Source organism: Garra rufa, chromosome 1 (genome assembly GCF_049309525.1).
Source record: "Garra rufa chromosome 1, GarRuf1.0, whole genome shotgun sequence".
Taxonomy (NCBI): domain Eukaryota; kingdom Metazoa; phylum Chordata; class Actinopteri; order Cypriniformes; family Cyprinidae; genus Garra; species Garra rufa.
The window spans coordinates 101,921,356-101,943,645 of record NC_133361.1 but is presented as its reverse complement, the minus strand read 5'-3'; the positions used below and the strand labels follow the sequence as shown (position 1 = coordinate 101,943,645).

The window sequence follows — 22,290 nt, the reverse complement described above, 5'->3', positions numbered from 1 at the left end:
GAGACGTACCGTCCGTATCAACCACCGCGAGGGGCTGGGAAGCTGAAGCCAGGCCCCCAAGCGCCTCGACAGGGGTGTCAAGGGAACGTTGACCGACGTGACCGTGGTGGGGCAGCCTAGGGGGGGAACAGGGAGGGGAGACAAGCTGCTCTGAGCAGGGCCTACCTTCTTCCCAGGTTCCCGCGCTGGCGACAGACAGCTCCGTATCCGGCTCCGAGAGGGCATCCTGGTGCCGCCCGGAGCGAGAACACGGGGCCGAGGCCCCGGAGGTGAAGGAAATTGCTCTTTTATTGAAGTTGTGGGTACCGCCGACCCGTGGGCCGGCGGCGACGTTAAAGTACACAACAACCCCCGGCCCTCCACCGGGAGCGGGGACGCAGATGTTTTCGCCCCCTGAAGAACAAACTTCTCCACCTCCGAGTTGCCCCGCGTCAGGGACGTTTCGCGGCTCTTTTGCGGGTGTTCTTAGCAGGTCCCTGAGAGGCGGGCGGCGCCCCGCCCCCGCGGCCGGCTCGACGTCGGGCCGTCTCCTTCTTGGGTTCAGCAGGCGACGGAGCAGGTTTGGTGGGGGCCGCGGGGGGCGCCCTCGGCGACGAGCGGAGGGAGGCTGGGCCACCGGCGGCGGGATGGGTTTGGACTCGCGGCGGGGCAGGATGTGTTGGATGGCCTCCCTCTGCTTCTGGACTGCCGAGAACTGCTGGGCAAAGTCCTCGACAGTGTCGCCGAACAGGCCACTCTGGGAGATGGGAGCGTCAAGAAAGCGAGCCTTGTCGACGTCTGCCATCTGGGCCAGAGTGAGCCATAGGTGTCGCTCCTGGACCACGGCTGTGGACATCACCTGACCAAGGGAACGCGCCGTGACCTTCGTGGCCCGTAGGGCGAAGTCGGTGGCGGCGCGGAGTTCTTCCATAACCCCCTGGTCGGGACCAACCTCGTGCAGCTGTTTCAGGGCCTGAGCCTGATAAACTTGTAAAATCGCCATAGCATGCAGGGCGGTGGCGGCCTGTCCAGCGGCGTGATAAACGCGGCCCGCAAGAGCGGACGAACGCTCACACGCCCTGGACGGGAGATGCGGACGATCCCGCCAGGTGGCAGCGCCGCGCGGGCACAAGTGCACCGCTACAGCGCGCTCGACCCGGGGAATCGCTGCATACCCCCTGGCCGCCCCGCCATCGAGGGTGGCGAGGGGAGAGGAGCTGGGGCGGGGCCGTGATGAAAAAGGGGCCCGCCAGGATCTTGTCAGCTCCTCGTGCACCTCCGGGAAGAATGGGAGGGCGAGGTGGAGCCGCGGGGGCCCTCCCCAGGAACCAATCATCCAGCCTAGAAGGATCGGCCAGATATTGATCAGCAGAATCAAAGACACCAATTAAAGAAACAAGGCAGAAGCATCAATAAAGACAATAGTTGACACCATGATTACACAGTTCCATTCATGCACACATTAAGCAAAATATATTCAATTAAAATTATTTATTTATCTATCTGCTTTTTTCTTAGGGTTTGATTATACAGTGACCAAAATAATTATATTTTATTATATTATATTTACAACTAAGTACAACTAAGTAACAATAATATAATAAAACTATTACTATTGCTTACAGTAACTATTGCTTATTCCTGTGGTTATTTTAATCTCCAAGGTACTAGAAAAAAAGTTGTGTTAGGCCAATTACAGTCTTTTCTAAATACAAACCGTATTTCTGAAAAATTTCAGTCAGGTTTTATTTTAGTTGCTATCGATGCAGGGGACTTTGATACTGTTGATCACCCATTCCTCTTATACAGATTACAATCCTATGTGGAGTTAAAATGTTCAGTCTTCCAATTCTGCGAATTCTCTGGTTGAAAAGTAACTTTAAACGATTCTAAGACTGAGGTTATAGACTAGACTTATCTTCTTTTTTAGGAGCAAAAATCTACAAAGTGGTGTGGCTAAAGAACAACAAACATCATCTGAAGGTACAGAAAGCCAATGGTACTTTTACATATTTATTGTGCGATCATATAAATAAGAATAATTTAATACAAATATATTCATATGATATACTATATTTTAATAAAAATAATCTTAACGTAAGATTAGCGCAATTTAAAGTGTCTGTGGAAGTTTAATGTGGTCCCACACGTCTCAGTGATTAGAATGAGACAAAATTTGCACTCAGCACTGTGTTTTTTCTTTAAACTTCCCGATATTACTGTTTTGTGGTTCAAATATCCAAACTTTATAATCGCCGATTGCGCACTCATCTTTGCTAGTTGATAAACAGAAACATATTTCAACACAACACAGAACAAAAAGTGTAACAAAGACAAAGAGACAGACCATAAAACATATAACAATAACTAATGCTAACATATTCAATAAATATTAAATAACATTACTTATGTTATACCTGCTTCTTCTTCCTCAATCTGCATTGCAACTGCAACTTCTTCATCCACTGTATCTTTTTTGATTACTGGTTGCTGAGGAACCAGAGTGATAACTCGAAGAGTCAGAACTAGATCCAACGAACGTATTTATTTATATAAGACAGGGAATCCAGATAAATGGCAGCAAAATAACTTAAAGACGACACAAAGACACAGAAGGGCAAACGACTTTTAAAGGGTAAAACTAACCCCCAATTTCCACCGGCTCCGGCACGGCGGCGGAGTCAATAGGTTTCCATTAAAGTCAATGAGTGTATTTCCACTGAATGCAGTACAGCTGCGTTCCGACTCCGACGATCCGCAGCCCTCCGGAGCAGATACGCATGGCTTCTATTTTTGCCGGATGCCGGAGCGCTCCGCAGCACTACAGGGCAGAGTACGCAGGACAGGAAGTCGAGTGACAAAACAGAACAGCCAGGAACAAAATAAAAGATCCGTTTAATTTCCAAAATAAAATACACCGCGCTCATATTTCCCTACACTACACCTTGAAAACGTCATAATGGGTGGAGACAGGCTTGTTGAAGTTTTAACCACGTTGACACGATGGATGAAGAAATGCTGATTATTGAGGTACAGAATCAACCCATCATCTATGACCCCTCACATCCTTTTTATAAGGACAACATTAAAAAGGATGCGGCGTGGAAAACTATAGCAGAAGTGATTGGTGTGGATGGTAAGTCAGAAAGCAAATAGCTAGTTATGTACTCGTAATGAGGAGTAATATAGCTATACTGGTTAAAAAAAACATTAAAATTTAGAATTAAGTAGCCAGAATTTGCGAGATTACATGGGGCCTCGTGACGTCAGCTGTCAGTCATGACCGCAGCCGTTCCGCAACAAATCCGGACCTGGTGGGTATTGACGGACGACGGAACACGGAGCTGTCACGCAGCGGAGGCCAGTCGCACGTAGGTGTAGAGCGCTGACTAGCCAATAGGAACGAAGGACGGCCCATGGAGGCGGGCCGAATAAACTACACACAATTAGAGGTTCGAATCCCGCCTCAGCCACAAATACCACAAAATGAATTTGTAATCGTTTTTCATCTAGATGCACTTTCAGAACGATTTACATATAATAAACAAAATAAAAAACAAACCGAAATATAAAAATAAACTTGTAATAGTTGTTCTTGTGTAAGATTTTTATAATGTGCAACCATCTTAATAAACATTTACAATATAATAGGGTATATTAACCTTTAATACAGAAAATATTTAAATGTGAATAATTGAAAAGAAGATTTCAATAATGTTTTAGACTTTTATTTTTTTAAAGAGACATTCACTTCATATTTGTATAACTATGTACAGAAAGCCCATATATATGAAATATAATTAATAAACACCAACAAATAGTGCGTTTTTCATTTTATTGATAGTACAATAATATACATATTACATAAAAATTTAAAAATGTCATTAGTACAGTATAGTACTAACCAAAATATATAATAATTAAATAAATATACTTAAATACTTATAGAATAAACCACAACAAAAAATACAATAAAATTTAAAGATGTGGAAAACACAGAAAAAACAAGAAAAATATGTATTTTAAATTAAATAATTATGTACAATTGCATATGTTTAATAGTAACCATTTTTAACATTTCGTGTTTACAAATGTGATCAAGATAAAATAACAATGCAAGTCAATAAAATAAAATTAAAAACAAGTAAAATACAATGCAAACAAGTCCATTACTTCTGTATTTTAATGAACAAATGGAAATAAATGAAACAATTTAAATGTATAGATTCAAAAATAAGAATTATATATATATATATATATATATATATATATATATATATATATATATATATATATATATATATATATATATCCCAAATACAACAAATGCATTAGTATTGTGAAATATTTTTACTATTTTTTTTTCTATTTGAAAATATTTAAAATGCAGTTTATTCCTGTGGTATTGAAATAAATTATAGAGATAAATACTTTTATCTAGCAAGGTTGCTTTACATTGATCAAAATAATATAATAACAAATGATAATAAAGACATTATAATGTTACAAGATATCTATTTCAGATAAATGCTGTTCTAATGAACTTTATATTCATCAAAGAAACCTTGAAATCAGAGGAATAAATTATATTTTTAAATATTTTTAAAATCAAAAACAGTTATTTTAAATAGTAAAAAATTTAAATATATAAAAATGGAACTGCTTTTACTGTAACTTGGATCAAATAAATGCAGGCTTGCTGAGAAAAAGTGACTTCTTAAAAAAAACAATAAAAATCAAAAACTTTTGACTGGTAGTGTACTTTAAAATAAATAATTATATCCCATTTTGATGGGTCGAGATGCAAGCTGCACGGAGAGAGGCAGCCATGGGCAAAGATGTTGTGCTCAGCAATTCTACAGATTAACAGAAATAAAATATTTGCTTAAAATATTAATAAATTTGCCAAAAAAATGTGCCTTTGTGTGCACATAAATGAGACATTTATGAATAATTTATATACCTGAATCTGGTAGAAACGTTTCTGTCTTTCAGTCCTTTACTGGCACAGTGCCTTGTGTGATGTTAAGGTGCAATAGTTTTGGATTTTGGTGGCCTGTACTGTAGGAGGATGGTTCTTCAGAGCATGCATCAAATAAACATTCCTAAAATATATCAAGTGTATTTTAATATTCACAATGTGTATATATATGTGACCCTGGAACACAAAACCAGTCATAAGGTTAAATTTTATAAAACTGAGATATATACATCATATGGAAGCACAATAAATAAGCTTTCTATTGATATATAGTTTGTTAGGATAGGAAAATATTTGGCCGAGATAAATCCATTTGAAAATCTGGAATCTGAGGGTGCAAAAAAATCTAAATACTGAGAAAATCATCTTTAAAGTTCTCCAAATTAATTTCTTAACAATGCATATTACTAATCAAAAATTACATTTTGATATATTTATAGTAGGAATGTTACAAAAAATCTAAATGGAACACGATCTTTAATTAATTTCCGAATGATTTTTGGCATAAAAGAAAAATCAATAATTTTGACCCATACAATGTATTTTTGGCTATTGCTACAAACATACCCCAGCGACTTAAGACTGGTTTTGTGGTCTAGGGTAACATATATATATATATATATATATATATATTCGTATATATATATATATATATATATATATATATATATATATATTCCATGGAATGTCTGGATACTGGATTCTGATTGGCTGGCAGGTGTGCAGTAAAACCGTTCAATGCACAGGTAGTTCCAAGTCAGTTTAATCACCGTTCTATATTAATGCGCTGCTTTAACTGATGTGCGCAAAAGCACACACAGAGAGAGAGAGAGAGAGAGAGAGAGAGAGGTCGGAGATCGCATTGTGCTGCGCACATACATAAACTTCTTGTCAGCGTTTGCCGGCGATCCTTATTAAAATATCCTAGATACTAGATCGCTACATTATATTCCTCAGCAACGCGGTGGTAAAACTGCTGTTTTTGAATGAATTGTTGTTTGTAGAGAGAGACGCACAGCATGCAGGTACGCACACACACACACAACCCAGATAGCAAGAACGTTTGGGCCAAATGTGGCTGATTGCTGTCACGTTTGGCCTAGGTATGGCATGGCTGAGCACATATGGGCCAAACTTGTACCATATATGTTTTGCCATGGCTTTAGAATTCGAGGGAATTTTCATTTGGGTGACTTTTTGTATTAAGGTATATGGCCCATATGACAGTACACAGACAAGAGCCATATTTGGCTAGGCTATGGCACATCCTGAAATATGTTAACTTATGGTTAACATTTGGCTTTTACTTGGAAAAACACACATAACCTGCTATAGTCATGTGTGGCTGGTTTGTGGCAGTCCAAATGTCAGCCCATTCATTCATTATTCCTGTATTACTATTGGTGGATTACTGAAAATTTGAAAATATATGTCCGTTATTTCCCGCTCTGCTCCTGAGTCTACAACAGCCTTTGCCCAGACACATTCAGGTAAGTGCAGTTTTGGTGTTTTAAATGTTTTCTAGGGATGTAATGGTACGCTTATTCGTACAGGAAAAAATTGTGTGCTTAGGTATGTGTACCGAACAAACACAGTTTCGTTTTGACCACGATCATGTGCTGAATTCATATGCGTGAATAAAACGTCAATATACATACCTGCTGTCCAGAAATCATGATAAGATTTGGGTTTTGTTATTTTCGATAAGTCTCATCTTTAAAATTATGTCTATTATATCAGAAAATTTAAACGATAAATGCCTTTTTGACGCTCTTTGATGTTACGTGACAGACCGCTGTAAGTAATGTTACAAGCGGAGAGCACATGAATGCGATCATCCTTTCTCCTTTCTTCTAGTTATAAAGTGATTTAAAAACTAACAAATCTTTCGTCTCACGTAATCTCAATTAGTTTGAATACCGTCAAAAAAATGCTAATAAAACAGGATTACCTTTACCACCAGCGAGCACTCATGTCATGGCTTGTTTTAATATTCAAATATCTAATACTAATTATGATATGCTAATAATCTTTTTTCTCTCCTTTTTCCTGACAGATTGTGAAAGAAAGGCTGGTGAGACTTACTAAAAGTATCCATTTTTGTACATTTATTTACTCATTTGACATTTACACCACATTTTATGTTCTGTATTGTACTTCTGTTATTAAAATTGTATTATATTAAAAATGTCTGTGAATCAATTTTGTTTAATACGTGTTTAAGATTTACTGTGTAATTGGTATTTTAAATAAATAATAAGTGTGGCATAAATATGGTTAAATTATGGCTTTTGATCTATCAGCCACATGTGGTCCACATAGGGGCCATTGCCCTTTACAGAACTCAGCCATATAAGAATACCACATAAGATCCATATAACAGCCACATCTGTTTTCATGATTTGGCTCATTTTAGGTTGGGTTATGGCACTGTTTTGGTTTGGTTCTGGGTAAAAAGATGTGGACCAGTTTTGGGCCGGGGAACCTAAACTTATCTGGGCCACACTTTAGCTGTTGGTATGGGCCAGATCCGGCCCAGAGGAAATTTGCTGACTGGGAACTGTCATTTCTCTTGCCTTCATTTCTCTCTCTCTTGGTCGATCGATAATCTACTGAAACAAATGCTATTTTTCATTCAAATAAATGTGATTTTACCGGACTATTTAATCTCTGAGTCTGATTTGAAGCGGCCAGAATGCTAGAGCTGCGTGTCATAACTGACGAAAATAACAGTCTTTTTTATCCATTCAGTCAAATTTTGCGCTGCAAATATCAATCCTAGTTTTAATTTGTCTATAACCATGGAATAAGCGGGATAATCAACGGCTTGCCGTGCGTTAAAGGATTTAAAATGCACTTCGCGGAGGCAACCACCCTCCGCTTCGCGTCGGGCGGTTATTAGCCTCCACGTCGTGCATTTAAAATCCTTTAACGCACGGCAAACCGTTGATTATCCCTTACATATATAATATTACAATACTATGTACATAGTAGTATTGTAACATTATATTTATAAGGATATATATATGCAACAGTAAAAGCTTTTTTAAAAAAATAATTTTAAATGAACTGTTTTAGATTTCAATATATTTTAAATGTTTTGTTATTTATGTGGTAGAAAACTGAATTCTCAGCATTATTACTTTAATCTTCAGCATCATCATAAATTGGTGTTATTATTTAATATTTATTATTTTAATTGCATAAAATTTGTGTGTGTGTGTGTGTGTGTGTGCATGCATGTGCATGTATATTAATTACAATATAATGATATCACATTACACTGTTAACATTGTTTTAAACGATAATATACATACAATTTAAATGATACAATATATAAATGATAATGTATATACAATACAGTAAGTTAGTATTGCTAAGGCATTCAACTTACTGTGTCGGTTTGACAGCTTAATTGGGTTGATCTTGAACTCTCACATAAAAACAGTGGTTACCTGAGGTAAAATGTCAGGTAAAACCTGTCTGAAGGAAGTTTAGACTGTAAATACTTGTTGACAATTCGGTAAACAGATCTCTCTCTGATCGTAAAACGGGTCTCCCCTGGATAATGAATGATTGACAGATGACACTACCAACGCTTTTCCCCCGCCATGGAAACAGACAAAGCAGCGCCATGAAGTCTAAGTGTGGCCAAAAGTATATCGCATCCGTAGTGTTAAGCACTACCATAGAGAATGAATGGGAAAAGTTAAGGTAAGTTAAGCTTAACTATTTTCGGCTGCCGTAACCGTCTGTGGTACCTCGTGCTTGCGCCCGACTTGTTGGTTTTCGACGTGTCAGAAGCCTGTATTGCTGTCTGCTTGTTCTCATGGTATTAGCAGGCCAGCGATTGATATGCTCTTCCCTGGTGGTCTAGTGGTTAGGATTCGGTGCTCTCACCGCCGCGGCCCGGGTTCGATTCCCGGTTAGGGAATGCGCTTTTGCCTCCCCCCCCAACGGCAGACTGTGAAATCAAGCTCTCTTGGCCGCTTTCAGAAGGCCAAACCCCCCAAAAAAAGGTGGGCACGTGAAAAACGAACTCCTTCGAGCCGGAGTCGAACCAGCGACCTAAGGATTGCCGACGCTCCTCCTACAGTCCTCCGCTCTACCAGCTGAGCTATTGAAGGCACGGGTCGGTGGGGTCACAACCTCGGCCTATTATGTTTCTGCAGCTCGACTACTGGCCAAAAAATGGCTTTCGATGCAGAAAAACGTGCGGCCCGATTTGAAGAGGCAAGCAAAGAGGAGCCCGCCTTCCAATACCGGGAGTCAAACCAAGGACGCCTGGGTGAAAACCAGGAATCCTGACTGGTAGCAAAAAGGAGCTCGCCTTCCCTTACCGGGAGTCAAACCAAGGACGCCTGGGTGAAAACCAGGAATCCTGACCGCTAGACCATATGGGAACTGGTCAGTGGAAGCCTTGTCCGGGTAAATTTTTTTTTCCAAAAATACTCACGCCACGCATTCGAAAAAACAAGCGTGGTCTTGCATTGTAACCGTTATCTCAAGGAAAAACACCCTATTGCCGATCTGTCAAGGTTCAGAATAGAAAAAAGCATGAGATTAACGATGAAACTGAGACCCGCTTTTAACCGGGTAAATTGCTGATTATTGGCTAGTTCGGATTTCATTTCGTGTCCAACTTTTCCTCAAAGCTCGGGTGGCACGTAGGAATAGGGCAACAATTTGGCAAGCCCGTGACATCAAAACCATACTGCATTACGCAAAAAGAAGAGAGCGAGCCAACCAGGAGTCGAACCTAGAATCTTCTGATCCGTAGTCAGACGCGTTATCCATTGTGCCACTGGCCCACCGTCTGGGGGCCCTCGTGCTTGCACCCGACTTGTTGGTTTTCGACGTGACAGAAGCCTGTATTGCTGTCTGCTTGTTCTCATGGTATTAGCAGGCCAGCGTTTGATATTCTCTTCCCTGGTGGTCTAGTGGTTAGGATTCGCCGCTTTCACTGCCGCGGCCCGGGTTCGATTCCAGGTCAGGGAATGCGCTTTTGCCTCCCCCCCCCAACGGCAGACTGTGAAATCAAGCTCTGTTGGCCGCTTTCAGAAGGCCAAACCCCCCCAAAAAAGGTGGGCACATGAAAAACGAACTCCTTCGAGCCGGAGTCGAACCAGCGACCTAAGGATTCCCGACGCTCCTCCTACAGTCCTCCGCTCTACCAGCTGAGCTATCGAAGGCACGGGTCGGTGGGGTCACAACCTCGGCCTTTTATGTTTCTGCAGCTCGACTGCTGGCCAAAAAATGGCTTTCGATGCAGAAAAACGTGCGGCCCGTTTTGAAGAGGCAAGCAAAGAGGAGCCCGCCTTCCAATACCGGGAGTCGAACCCGGGCCGCCTGGGTGAAATCCAGGAATCCTGACTGGTAGCAAAAAGGAGCTCGCCTTCCCTTACCGGGAGTCAAACCCGGGCCGCCTGGGTGAAATCCAGGAATCCTGACTGGTAGCAAAAAGGAGCTCGCCTTCCCTTACCGGGAGTCAAACCAAGGCCGCCTGAGTGAAAACCAGGAACCCTGACCGCTAGACCATAGGGGAATTGGTCAGTGGAAGCCTTGTCCGTGTAAAAAAAAAAGATTTTAAACTGCATTACGCAAAAATTTGGATTAGGCGGCGATCACACCGAACGCGTTTTTGCAGTTAGAGGCGCCTTTTTGAATGGTTTTCTGTTGGCAGTGAGCGTTCTGCGCGCTGTTTATGCGCCCCGGCGCCTCACGTTTGTGCAGGAGCGCTCTGAGCGCCTGAAGTTGAAAAAAAAAATCAACTCTGAGCGGAAAAATGCCCAACGTCATTCGCGTTCTTTTCCATTGTCCAATCGAATGAATGGAGAGGCGGGTCTTCTGTTGTGGTGACGAAAGTTTACCGTTGCTTAAAAAGTCCGGAGACTACAAGAAATGGAGGAGAAACCTTTGGTGTCTATCGTGGGTAACCCGGAGCTGTATTATTTATGTTTCTGCTAATATGTCAGTATACTTAACGGCAAAAACTAAGATTTTAGAGCACTCGCGTTATAATCCTTTGATTTGACTGACAGGACAGCTGTTTTTGTCGTTGCTTAAAACTAAAATAGGCGTTTGGTGTTTTTATTTAAACCTAAATAAGTTCGTCTACCAGCTGAGCTATCGAAGGCACGGGTCTGTGGGGTCCCAACCTCGGCCTATTATGTTTCTGCAGCTCGACTGCTGGCCAAAAAATGGCTTTCGACACAGAAAGACGTGTGGCCCGTTTTGAAGAGACAAGCTAAGAGGAGCCCGCCTTCCAATACCGGGAGTCGAACCCTGGCCGCCTGGGTGAAAACCAGGAATCCTGACTGGTAGCAAAAAGGAGCCCGCCTTCCCATACCGGGAGTCGAACCCGGGCCGCCTGGGTGAAAACCAAGAATCCTGACCGCTAGACCATATGCAAACTGGCAAGTAGAAGCCTTGTCCGGGTGAAAAAAAATATTCCAAAAATACTCACGCCACGCATTCGAAAAAACAAGCGTGGTCTTGCATTGTAACCGTTATCTCAAGGAAAAACACCCTATTGCCGATCTGTCAAGGTTCAGAATAGAAAAAAGCATGAGATTAACGATGAAACTGAGGCATGCTTTTAACCGGGTAAATTGCTGATTATTGGCTAGTTTGGATTTCATTTCGTGTCCAACTTTTCCTCAAAGCCCGGGTGGCACGTAGGAATAGGGCAACAATTCGGCAAGCCCGTGACATCAAAACCATACTGCATTACGCAAAAAGCAGAGAGCGAGCCAGCCAGGAGTCGGACCTAGAGTCTTCTGATCCGTAGTCAGACGCGTTATCCATTGCGCCACTGGCCCACCGTCTGGGGGACCTCGTGCTTGCACCCGACTTGTTGGTTTTCGACGTGACAGAAGCCTGTATTGCTGTCTGCTTGTTCTCATGGTATTAGCAGGCCAGTGTTTGATTTGCTCTCCCTGGTGGTCTAGTGGTTAGGATTCGGCGCTCTCACCGCCGCGGCCCGGGTTCGATTCCCGGTCAGGGAATGCGCTTTTGCCTCCCCCCCCCAACGGCAGACTGTGAAATCAAGCTCTGTTGGCCGCTTTCAGAAGGCCAAACCCCCCCAAAAAAGGTGGGCACGTGAAAAACGAACTCCTTCGAGCCAGAGTCGAACCAGCGACCTAAGGATTGCCGACGCTCCTCCTACAGTCCTCCGCTCTACCAGCTGAGATATCGAAGGCACGGGTCGGTGGGGTCACAACCTCGGCCTTTTATGTTTCTGCAGCTCGACTACTGGCCAAAAAATGGCTTTCCATGCAGGAAGACGTGCGGCCCGTTTTGAAGAGGCAAGCAAAGAGGTGCCCGCCTTCCAATACCGGGAGTCGAACCCGGGCCGCCTGGGTGAAATACAGGAATCCTGACTGGTAGCAAAAAGGAGCTCGCCTTCCCTTACCGGGAGTCGAACCCGGGCCGCCTGGGTGAAATCCAGGAATCCTGACTGGTAGCAAAAAGGAGCTCGCCTTCCCTTACCGGGAGTCAAACCAAGGCCGCCTGGGTGAAAACCAGGAACCCTGACCGCTAGACCATAGGGGAATTGGTCAGTGGAAGCCTTGTCCGTGTAAAAAAAAAAGATTTTAAACTGCATAACGCAAAAATTTGGATTAGGCGGCGATCACACCGAACGCGTTTTTGCAGTTGGAGGCGCATTTTTGAATGGTTTTCTGTTGGCAGTGAGCGTTCTGCGCGCTGTTTATGCGCCCCGGCGCCTCACGTTTGTGCAGGAGCGCTCTGAGCGCCTGAAGTTGAAAAAAAAATCAACTCTGAGCGGAAAAATGCCCAACGTCATTCGCGTTCTTTTCCATTGTCCAATCGAATGAATGGAGAGGCGGGTCTTCTGTTGTGGTGACAAAAGTTTACCGTTGCTTAAAAAGTCCGGAGACTGCAAGAAATGGAGGAGAAACCTTTGGTGTCTATCGTGGGTAACCCGGAGCTGTATTATTTATGTTTCTGCTAATATGACAGTATACTTAACGGCAAAAACTAAGATTTTAGAGCACTCGCGTTATAATCCTTTGATTTGACTGACAGGACAGCTGTTTTTGTCGTTGCTTAAAACTAAAATAGGCGTTTGGTGTTTTTATTTAAACCTAAATAAGTTCGTCTACCAGCTGAGCTATCGAAGGCACGGGTCTGTGGGGTCCCAACCTCGGCCTATTATGTTTCTGCAGCTCGACTGCTGGCCAAAAAATGGCTTTCGACACAGAAAGACGTGTGGCCCGTTTTGAAGAGACAAGCAAAGAGGAGCCCGCCTTCCAATACCGGGAGTCGAACCCTGGCCGCCTGGGTGAAAACCAGGAATCCTGACTGGTAGCAAAAAGGAGCCCGCCTTCCCATACCGGGAGTCGAACCCAGGCCGCCTGGGTGAAAACCAAGAATCCTGACCGCTAGACCATATGCGAACTGGTCAGTGGAAGCCTTGTCCGGGTGGAAAAAAATATTCCAAAAATACTCACGCCACGCATTCGAAAAAACAAGCGTGGTCTTGCATTGTAACCGTTATCTCAAGGAAAAACACCCTATTGCCGATCTGTCAAGGTTCAGAATAGAAAAAAGCATGAGATTAACGATGAAACTGAGACACGCTTTTAACCGGGTAAATTGCTGATTATTGGCTAGTTCGGATTTCATTTCGTGTCCAACTTTTCCTCAAAGCCCGGGTGGCACGTAGGAATAGGGCAACAATTCGGCAAGCCCGTGACATCAAAACCATACTGCATTACGCAAAAAGCAGAGAGCGAGCCAGCCAGGAGTCAGACCTAGAGTCTTCTGATCCGTAGTCAGACGCGTTATCCATTGCGCCACTGGCCCACCGTCTGGGGGACCTCGTGCTTGCACCCGACTTGTTGGTTTTCGACGTGACAGAAGCCTGTATTGCTGTCTGCTTGTTCTCATGGTATTAGCAGGCCAGCGTTTAATATGCTCTTCCCTGGTGGACTAGTGGTTAGGATTCGGCACTCTCACCGCCGCGGCCAGGGTTCGATTCCCGGTCAGGGAATGCGCTTTTGCCTCCCCCCCCCAACGGCAGACTGTGAAATCAAGCTCTGTTGGCCGCTTTCAGAAGGCCAAACCCCCCCCAAAAAAGGTGGGCACGTGAAAAACGAACTCCTTCGAGCCAGAGTCGAACCAGCGACCTAAGGATTGCCGACGCTCCTCCTACAGTCCTCCGCTCTACCAGCTGAGATATCGAAGGCACGGGTCGGTGGGGTCACAACCTCGGCCTTTTATGTTTCTGCAGCTCGACTGCTGGCCAAAAAATGGCTTTCGACACAGAAAGACGTGTGGCCCGTTTTGAAGAGACAAGCAAAGAGGAGCCCGCCTTCCAATACCGGGAGTCGAACCCTGGCCGCCTGGGTGAAAACCAGGAATCCTGACTGGTAGCAAAAAGGAGCCCGCCTTCCCATACCGGGAGTCGAACCCAGGCCGCCTGGGTGAAAACCAAGAATCCTGACCGCTAGACCATATGCGAACTGGTCAGTGGAAGCCTTGTCCGGGTGGAAAAAAATATTCCAAAAATACTCACGCCACGCATTCGAAAAAACAAGCGTGGTCTTGCATTGTAACCGTTATCTCAAGGAAAAACACCCTATTGCCGATCTGTCAAGGTTCAGAATAGAAAAAAGCATGAGATTAACGATGAAACTGAGACACGCTTTTAACCGGGTAAATTGCTGATTATTGGCTAGTTCGGATTTCATTTCGTGTCCAACTTTTCCTCAAAGCCCGGGTGGCACGTAGGAATAGGGCAACAATTCGGCAAGCCCGTGACATCAAAACCATACTGCATTACGCAAAAAGCAGAGAGCGAGCCAGCCAGGAGTCGGACCTAGAGTCTTCTGATCCGTAGTCAGACGCGTTATCCATTGCGCCACTGGCCCACCGTCTGGGGGACCTCGTGCTTGCACCCGACTTGTTGGTTTTCGACGTGACAGAAGCCTGTATTGCTGTCTGCTTGTTCTCATGGTATTAGCAGGCCAGTGTTTGATTTGCTCTTCCCTGGTGGTCTAGTGGTTAGGATTCGGTGCTCTCACCGCCGCGGCCCGGGTTCGATTCCCGGTCAGGGAATGCGCTTTTGCCTCCCCCCCCCAACGGCAGACTGTGAAATCAAGCTCTGTTGGCCGCTTTCAGAAGGCCAAACCCCCCCAAAAAAGGTGGGCACGTGAAAAACTAACTCCTTCGAGCCAGAGTCGAACCAGCGACCTAAGGATTGCCGACGCTCCTCCTACAGTCCTCCGCTCTACCAGCTGAGATATCGAAGGCACGGGTCGGTGGGGTCACAACCTCGGCCTTTTATGTTTCTGCAGCTCGACTACTGGCCAAAAAATGGCTTTCGATGCAGGAAGATGTGCGGCCCGTTTTGAAGAGGCAAGCAAAGAGGTGCCCGCCTTCCAATACCGGGAGTCGAACCCGGGCCGCCTGGGTGAAATACAGGAATCCTGACTGGTAGCAAAAAGGAGCTCGCCTTCCCTTACCGGGAGTCGAACCCGGGCCGCCTGGGTGAAATCCAGGAATCCTGACTGGTAGCAAAAAGGAGCTCGCCTTCCCTTACCGGGAGTCAAACCAAGGCCGCCTGGGTGAAAACCAGGAACCCTGACCGCTAGACCATAGGGGAATTGGTCAGTGGAAGCCTTGTCCGTGTAAAAAAAAAAGATTTTAAACTGCATAACGCAAAAATTTGGATTAGGCGGCGATCACACCGAACGCGTTTTTGCAGTTGGAGGCGCCTTTTTGAATGGTTTTCTGTTGGCAGTGAGCGTTCTGCGCGCTGTTTATGCGCCCCGGCGCCTCACGTTTGTGCAGGAGCGCTCTGAGCGCCTGAAGTTGAAAAAAAAATCAACTCTGAGCGGAAAAATGCCCAACGTCATTCGCGTTCTTTTCCATTGTCCAATCGAATGAATGGAGAGGCGGGTCTTCTGTTGTGGTGACGAAAGTTTACCGTTGCTTAAAAAGTCCGGAGACTGCAAGAAATGGAGGAGAAACCTTTGGTGTCTATCGTGGGTTACCCGGAGCTGTATTATTTATGTTTCTGCTAATATGACAGTATACTTAACGGCAAAAACTAAGATTTTAGAGCACTCGCGTTATAATCCTTTGATTTGACTGACAGGACAGCTGTTTTTGTCGTTGCTTAAAACTAAAATAGGCGTTTGGTGTTTTTATTTAAACCTAAATAAGTTCGTCTACCAGCTGAGCTATCGAAGGCACGGGTCTGTGGGGTCCCAACCTCGGCCTATTATGTTTCTGCAGCTCGACTGCTGGCCAAAAAATGGCTTTCGACACAGAAAGACGTGTGGCCCGTTTTGAAGAGACAAGCAAAGAGGAGCCCGCCTTCCAATACCGGGAGTCGAACCCTGGCCACCTGGGTGAAAATCAGGAATCCTGACTGGTAGCAAAAAGGAGCCCGCCTTCCCATACCGGGAGTCGAACCCGGGCCGCCTGGGTGAAAATCAAGAATCCTGACCGCTAGACCATATGCGAACTGGTCAGTGGAAGCCTTGTCCGGGTGGAAAAAAATATTCCAAAAATACTCACGCCACGCATTCGAAAAAACAAGCGTGGTCTTGCATTGTAACCGTTATCTCAAGGAAAAACACCCTATTGCCGATCTGTCAAGGTTCAGAATAGAAAAAAGCATGAGATTAACGATGAAACTGAGACACGCTTTTAACCGGGTAAATTGCTGATTATTGGCTAGTTCGGATTTCATTTCGTGTCCAACTTTTCCTCAAAGCCCGGGTGGCACGTAGGAATAGGGCAACAATTCGGCAAGCCCGTGACATCAAAACCATACTGCATTACGCAAAAAGCAGAGAGCGAGCCAGCCAGGAGTCAGACCTAGAGTCTTCTGATCCGTAGTCAGACGCGTTATCCATTGCGCCACTGGCCCACCGTCTGGGGGACCTCGTGCTTGCACCCGACTTGTTGGTTTTCGACGTGACAGAAGCCTGTATTGCTGTCTGCTTGTTCTCATGGTATTAGCAGGCCAGTGTTTGATTTGCTCTTCCCTGGTGGTCTAGTGGTTAGGATTTGGCGCTCTCACCGCCGCGGCCCGGGTTCGATTCCCGGTCAGGGAATGCGCTTTTGCCTCCCCCCCCCCAACGGCAGACTGTGAAATCAAGCTCTGTTGGCCGCTTTCAGAAGGCCAAACCCCCCCAAAAAAGGTGGGCACGTGAAAAACGAACTCCTTCGAGCCAGAGTCGAACCAGCGACCTAAGGATTGCCGACGCTCCTCCTACAGTCCTCCGCTCTACCAGCTGAGATATCGAAGGCACGGGTCGGTGGGGTCACAACCTCGGCCTTTTATGTTTCTGCAGCTCAACTACTGGCCAAAAAATGGCTTTCGATGCAGGAAGACGTGCGGCCCGTTTTGAAGAGGCAAGCAAAGAGGTGCCCGCCTTCCAATACCGGGAGTCGAACCCGGGCCGCCTGGGTGAAATCCAGGAATCTTGACTGGTAGCAAAAAGGAGCTCGCCTTCCCTTACCGGGAGTCAAACCCGGGCCGCCTGGGTGAAATCCAGGAATCCTGACCGCTAGACCATAGGGGAACTGGTCAGTGGAAGCCTTGTCCGTGTAAAAAAAAAAGATTTTAAACTGCATTACGCAAAAATTTGGATTAGGCGGCGATCACACCGAACGCGTTTTTGCAGTTGGAGGCGCCTTTTTGAATGGTTTTCTGTTGGCAGTGAGCGTTCTGCGCGCTGTTTATGCGCCCCGGCGCCTCACGTTTGTGCAGGAGCGCTCTGAGCGCCTGAAGTTGAAAAAAAAAATCAACTCTGAGCGGAAAAATGCCCAACGTCATTCGCGTTCTTTTCCATTGTCCAATCGAATGAATGGAGAGGCGGGTCTTCTGTTGTGGTGACGAAAGTTTACCGTTGCTTAAAAAGTCCGGAGACTGCAAGAAATGGAGGAGAAACCTTTGGTGTCTATCGTGGGTAACCCGGAGCTGTATTATTTATGTTTCTGCTAATATGACAGTATACTTAACGGCAAAAACTAAGATTTTAGAGCACTCGGGTCGGTGGGGTCACAACCTCTGCCTATTATGTTTCTGCAGCTCGACTGCTGGCCAAAAAATGGCTTTCGACGCAAAAAGACGTGTGGCCCGTTTTGAAGAGGCAAGCAAAGAGGAGCCCGCCTTCCAATACCGGGAGTCGAGCCCGGGCCGCCTGGGTGAAAACCAGGAATCCTGACCGCTAGACCATATGGGAACTGGGCAGTGGAAGCCTTGTCCGGGTAAAATATTTTTTCCAAAAATACTCACGCCACGCATTCGAAAAAACAAGCGTGGTCTTGCATTGTAACCGTTATTTCAAGGAAAAACACCCTATTGCCGATCTGTCAAGGTTCAGAAAAGAAAAAAGCATGAGATTAACGATGAAACTGAGACACGCTTTTAACCGGGTAAATTGCTGATTATTGGCTAGTTCGGATTTCTTTTCGTGTCCAACTTTTCCTCAAAGCCCGGCTGGCACGTAGGAATAGGGCAACAATTCGGCAAGCCCGTGACATCAAAACCATACTGCATTACGCAAAAAGCAGAGAGCGAGCCAGCCAGGAGTCGGACCTAGAGTCTTCTGACCTCTAATCTGTTCCGTAGAAACACGGTGCAGCAACCCGTGGCAGGAGACTGTTTGTGCGGCAGTTTATAGCTTGCTACCACCTTGTCGGTTCACATCCACGTAGGTGCAGAAAAAGGTCACGACCGTCACCGGCATTCTTTCGCAGAGGCAATATTGTAGCCTATGAGGTTTGTCCGAGGCGCGATCATTGCTGGTTGAAAACTTTGTCCAATACCCTGCCAGGATGACTTGAAATACAGTTATCCTTGGCAATTTTTGCTTGTCTCTCTGGAGGCTTAGAGTTTTGTTGAGAAATATAGCCTTGTTTCGTTTAGGTTTTTTTTTTCCTCGCCGAAAAAACGGTCTGCTGATGATAGTGCGCCAGAGCCAGAAGGTTTTTTTGTTTTGTCAATATGTTCTCAAGACAAGTATCGTTAAACTGCAGCGCAATTGCAGCTCACCGTTACCCATCGTAAACATGTTGGGCCTGTCTGGTCCGGTGGCCTCTCAGTGGCGCTAAAGCTTCGAATGCATGTCGAGCACAATGTATTAGCCTACCACCGCCTTAACCACTGGACCACCTCGTCATCCGGCGGGGTTTCTTTATTTAACATTCCTGATTCATGTGCATGTGGATGCATTCTTCGTCTTTTGTTTCAGCCGTCGAGGGCCTGTTTTCCACTGAGGCCCTGCGCCAAACTCCCTATGAGACACAATCGAACGTTAGTAGTAACCTCCGATTACGGCCGAATGTGGATTCTGCTCGGACGACGGGGCACCGGTACATCCTTTGTAGCTTTAGCTTATTAGCCAAACGCTACACCAGTTTGCCATTTCCCATGAAATCATCCTTGATTTCCATAAGAAAGGTGCCCCAAATTGGTGGAAAATCACATCTCAACCATACGCTGTCCAAAGCATTAAACCGCCTTCACGCGGCAAAACAGAACATGTTGTTGGCCCGCACTGCTGGGTCAAACTGCGCTTCCCAAAAACAGATTGGGTCAAAACTGACAGAAGAAATCTCTAAGCCTGCTTTAAGCCCTACCCACGGGACGGGTTGACAGTCTCGCACAACGCGAGAGCCTCAGTTTCGCCTGTGTAATTTGGGGGCCAATGAAAACTGCATCCAACTAAAATTACAAACAAAATTTTAGGACTCTAATGATGTTTCAAATGTAACTTTTCTCATCTCTGTTGTTAGGTTGTAACCATCTCTGAGACTCAAAGTGTCAGAACTCGCCTAAGCTGGTTTTGCAAAATGGAGGTCAAGACTATACTTTCAGGGATCGTTTCTATAGTTTCTAACTAGGAAATGTGTTTCAAAAGTGTAGTGTCTCCCAAACTACGATGATGAGCTTTGATACTCTTTTCTGAGCGTGAATCGGGTGTGGAGTAATGGTTTATTTCATATGCTCCAAACCATTGAACGTTCTGTGTAGCATTTAAGCAGCATAGAAGAAGAGAGTATGGTCAGAGTGGTCTCTGAAAAATGTAAATATCAGATTAAAAATCTTATGAATCGTTATGATTGAGATTTTTTTTTTTTTTTTTTTTTTTTTTTAACATTTTTGTTGGTGGGTGTCACCATCCTTGATATTCAGAATGTCAGGATAAGATGTCAGCTGGTTCTATCAACTTAAAGTTGCCATAAAATGCATTGAGAGAATATTTTAATTTGTTCTTTGATATCTGCATAGAAGGTATATGGCATAGGAAAGGGCAAACAATCTCCAGAAACGGTTTTACAGGACCATTTACAACCCTAGGATTTGTCCCTAGAATGAAATGCTCTGTTATTGCCTTTTTTGGAAGCTTCATGAATATTAATGAGCTCTGCTCCGATTGGCTGTTTCACAGAGCTGCTCATCTCTATAGCTGGCACATTGATAAAAATATATATTTAATTAGGAGCTCTAGCGGCTTTTAATATGTGGTTTGTTGAATCTGCCGTTTTGTATCGCAGACATTTAAGTCTCATTACTGTGATCCATGTGCTCTGTGTAAAGTTATAATGCAGAGGGAGCGCTTCTTACCACACAAGTTCAGCTGCTTCTCGGTGATACTCTGGATCTGTAAATCATTCGCCATCATCAGCGCAGTTATTTCTCCATCATTCACCATCATCAGCACAGTCATCTCTCTGTTTATGTGGTAAGTGATATCTTTTGTACTGAAATGTAACAGGCTAGCGCTAGCATTAAGCTAACCGTGTCCCTTCAGTGGCTTGCCTTGTTTTACTGATGTACTGACGTTACCGATGATTGGGCGATGCAAATGTTGGAGGCGTAACTATTAACGATCCCGGGACTGTTGCGTAACAGTCGGTGTTATGTTGGAATTGACATATAAATCTAGTGTTTGCAAAAGACCACCGAAATATAGAAGATTTATCCTTATCCTTATATAGATTTATCCTTGATTTCCATAAGAAAGGTGCCCCAAATTGGTGGAAAATCACATCTCAACCATACGCTGACCAAAGCATTGAACCGCCTTCACGCGGCAAGACAGAACATGTTGTTGGCCCGCACTGCTGGGTCAAACTGCGCTTCCCAATAACAGATTGGGTCAAAACTGACAGAAGAAAACTCTAAGCCTGCTCTAAGCACTACCCACGGGACGGCTCGACAGTCTTGCACAACGCGAGAGCCTCCGTTTCGCCTGTGTCATTTGGGAGCCGATGAAAACTGCATCAGACCCGGTGAAGGAGACCACAACCAGCCCGGCTAGCTCAGTCGGTAGAGCATGAGACTCTTAATCTCAGGGTCGTGGGTTCGAGCCCCACGTTGGGCGGCTCTGTTGGCGCTCTTTCTTCCCAACAGGGTGGCGGGCTCCAGCGTGCCCATTCTCCGCACAGGCTAAGTGGATTTTGCGAGCTCCGGAAACATCTTTCAAAACAGCCTGTTAGTACGTGCGATTCTAATCCCTAACCCTAACCCTTGCTTTTACAACCGTGATCCCGCGGCAGCAGATGCGCAATGTCTGTCTCTGTGGCGCTACCTGGAGCAGGATCGTCTGTTTCCGTGGCCGTCTCCTCGTCCAATCGCCGATCTCGCCGTCCATTGTGAGAATGGACGAGAGCCAATCGCGACGCTCGCCGTCCATTGTAAGAACCCAGATAGCAGACCAACACTGAATCAACATTGAATCAATGTTAATGCATCAATCATATTATCATTGAATCAATGTTGACATTTGACATTGTTTTTTCATCAGTTTTGCACCCTGAAATAATGTTATTTCAATGATGAAAAATCGATCAAGATGGTCATTAAATCAACATTTCTTCAACTTAAATTAAATCACTTATTTAATATTGAATTAACATAGAAACATTATCAAATCAATCATGCTTTTTACTTTTTTCCATCAGAGAACATGCATGACTGTAATTAATATGGTTTTGATACAAGTCACTCAAAGTAAACAACATCCTTTAGTTTACATGCAAATGTGTTTATTTTTGCCCCACACTATTTGAACAATAATAAAAATAACATTGAATTCAGGTAAAACAAATTATTTAAAAAATCCAACAACAAAAAACTTTGTGGTAACTTCAAAAATTATAGACCCTGATTCACAGACAGGGTTTAGCTTAAATCAGGACTAGACCATAGTTAAATTAGGCTATTTAAACAGCTTTTATAAAATCCAAGGGAAAAAACACATTACTGGTGTGCATCTGAGACAAAACAATAGCAATGACATTTTAAGATCTGTCAGAGTAAGTTATTTTCAGTTAAGAGA

The 22,290-nt window shown here is 44.6% G+C and overlaps 13 non-coding genes across 13 annotated transcripts; 7 read left to right on the top strand and 6 right to left on the bottom strand.

Annotated features, from left to right (window-relative positions):
- The first annotated feature begins 8,822 nt into the window (after positions 1-8,822).
- On the top strand, positions 8,823-8,894 carry trnae-cuc (transfer RNA glutamic acid (anticodon CUC)). The gene has a single exon. It is a non-coding gene; the product is annotated as a tRNA-Glu (tRNA).
- An 804-nt stretch (positions 8,895-9,698) lies between these two features.
- Positions 9,699-9,771, bottom strand: trnar-acg (transfer RNA arginine (anticodon ACG)). Its single transcript has one exon. It is a non-coding gene; the product is annotated as a tRNA-Arg (tRNA).
- A 294-nt stretch (positions 9,772-10,065) lies between these two features.
- Positions 10,066-10,152, bottom strand: trnay-gua (transfer RNA tyrosine (anticodon GUA)). The gene is given in 2 exon segments: positions 10,066-10,101; positions 10,116-10,152. It is a non-coding gene; the product is annotated as a tRNA-Tyr (tRNA).
- Positions 10,153-11,708: 1,556 nt separating this feature from the next.
- On the bottom strand, positions 11,709-11,781 carry trnar-acg (transfer RNA arginine (anticodon ACG)). The gene has a single exon. It is a non-coding gene; the product is annotated as a tRNA-Arg (tRNA).
- A 114-nt stretch (positions 11,782-11,895) lies between these two features.
- Positions 11,896-11,967, top strand: trnae-cuc (transfer RNA glutamic acid (anticodon CUC)). Its single transcript has one exon. It is a non-coding gene; the product is annotated as a tRNA-Glu (tRNA).
- Positions 11,968-13,308: 1,341 nt separating this feature from the next.
- On the bottom strand, positions 13,309-13,380 carry trnae-uuc (transfer RNA glutamic acid (anticodon UUC)). Its single transcript has one exon. It is a non-coding gene; the product is annotated as a tRNA-Glu (tRNA).
- A 995-nt stretch (positions 13,381-14,375) lies between these two features.
- Positions 14,376-14,447, bottom strand: trnae-uuc (transfer RNA glutamic acid (anticodon UUC)). Its single transcript has one exon. It is a non-coding gene; the product is annotated as a tRNA-Glu (tRNA).
- Positions 14,448-14,783: 336 nt separating this feature from the next.
- trnar-acg (transfer RNA arginine (anticodon ACG)) lies at positions 14,784-14,856 on the bottom strand. Its single transcript has one exon. It is a non-coding gene; the product is annotated as a tRNA-Arg (tRNA).
- A 115-nt stretch (positions 14,857-14,971) lies between these two features.
- trnae-cuc (transfer RNA glutamic acid (anticodon CUC)) lies at positions 14,972-15,043 on the top strand. Its single transcript has one exon. It is a non-coding gene; the product is annotated as a tRNA-Glu (tRNA).
- A 1,937-nt stretch (positions 15,044-16,980) lies between these two features.
- On the top strand, positions 16,981-17,052 carry trnae-cuc (transfer RNA glutamic acid (anticodon CUC)). Its single transcript has one exon. It is a non-coding gene; the product is annotated as a tRNA-Glu (tRNA).
- Positions 17,053-18,691: 1,639 nt separating this feature from the next.
- Positions 18,692-18,832, top strand: LOC141285178 (U4 spliceosomal RNA). The gene has a single exon (XR_012338564.1). It is a non-coding gene; the product is annotated as a U4 spliceosomal RNA (small nuclear RNA).
- A 975-nt stretch (positions 18,833-19,807) lies between these two features.
- On the top strand, positions 19,808-20,020 carry LOC141348637 (small nucleolar RNA U3). The gene has a single exon (XR_012357531.1). It is a non-coding gene; the product is annotated as a small nucleolar RNA U3 (small nucleolar RNA).
- A 1,240-nt stretch (positions 20,021-21,260) lies between these two features.
- Positions 21,261-21,333, top strand: trnak-cuu (transfer RNA lysine (anticodon CUU)). The gene has a single exon. It is a non-coding gene; the product is annotated as a tRNA-Lys (tRNA).
- The last annotated feature ends 957 nt before the right edge of the window (positions 21,334-22,290 follow it).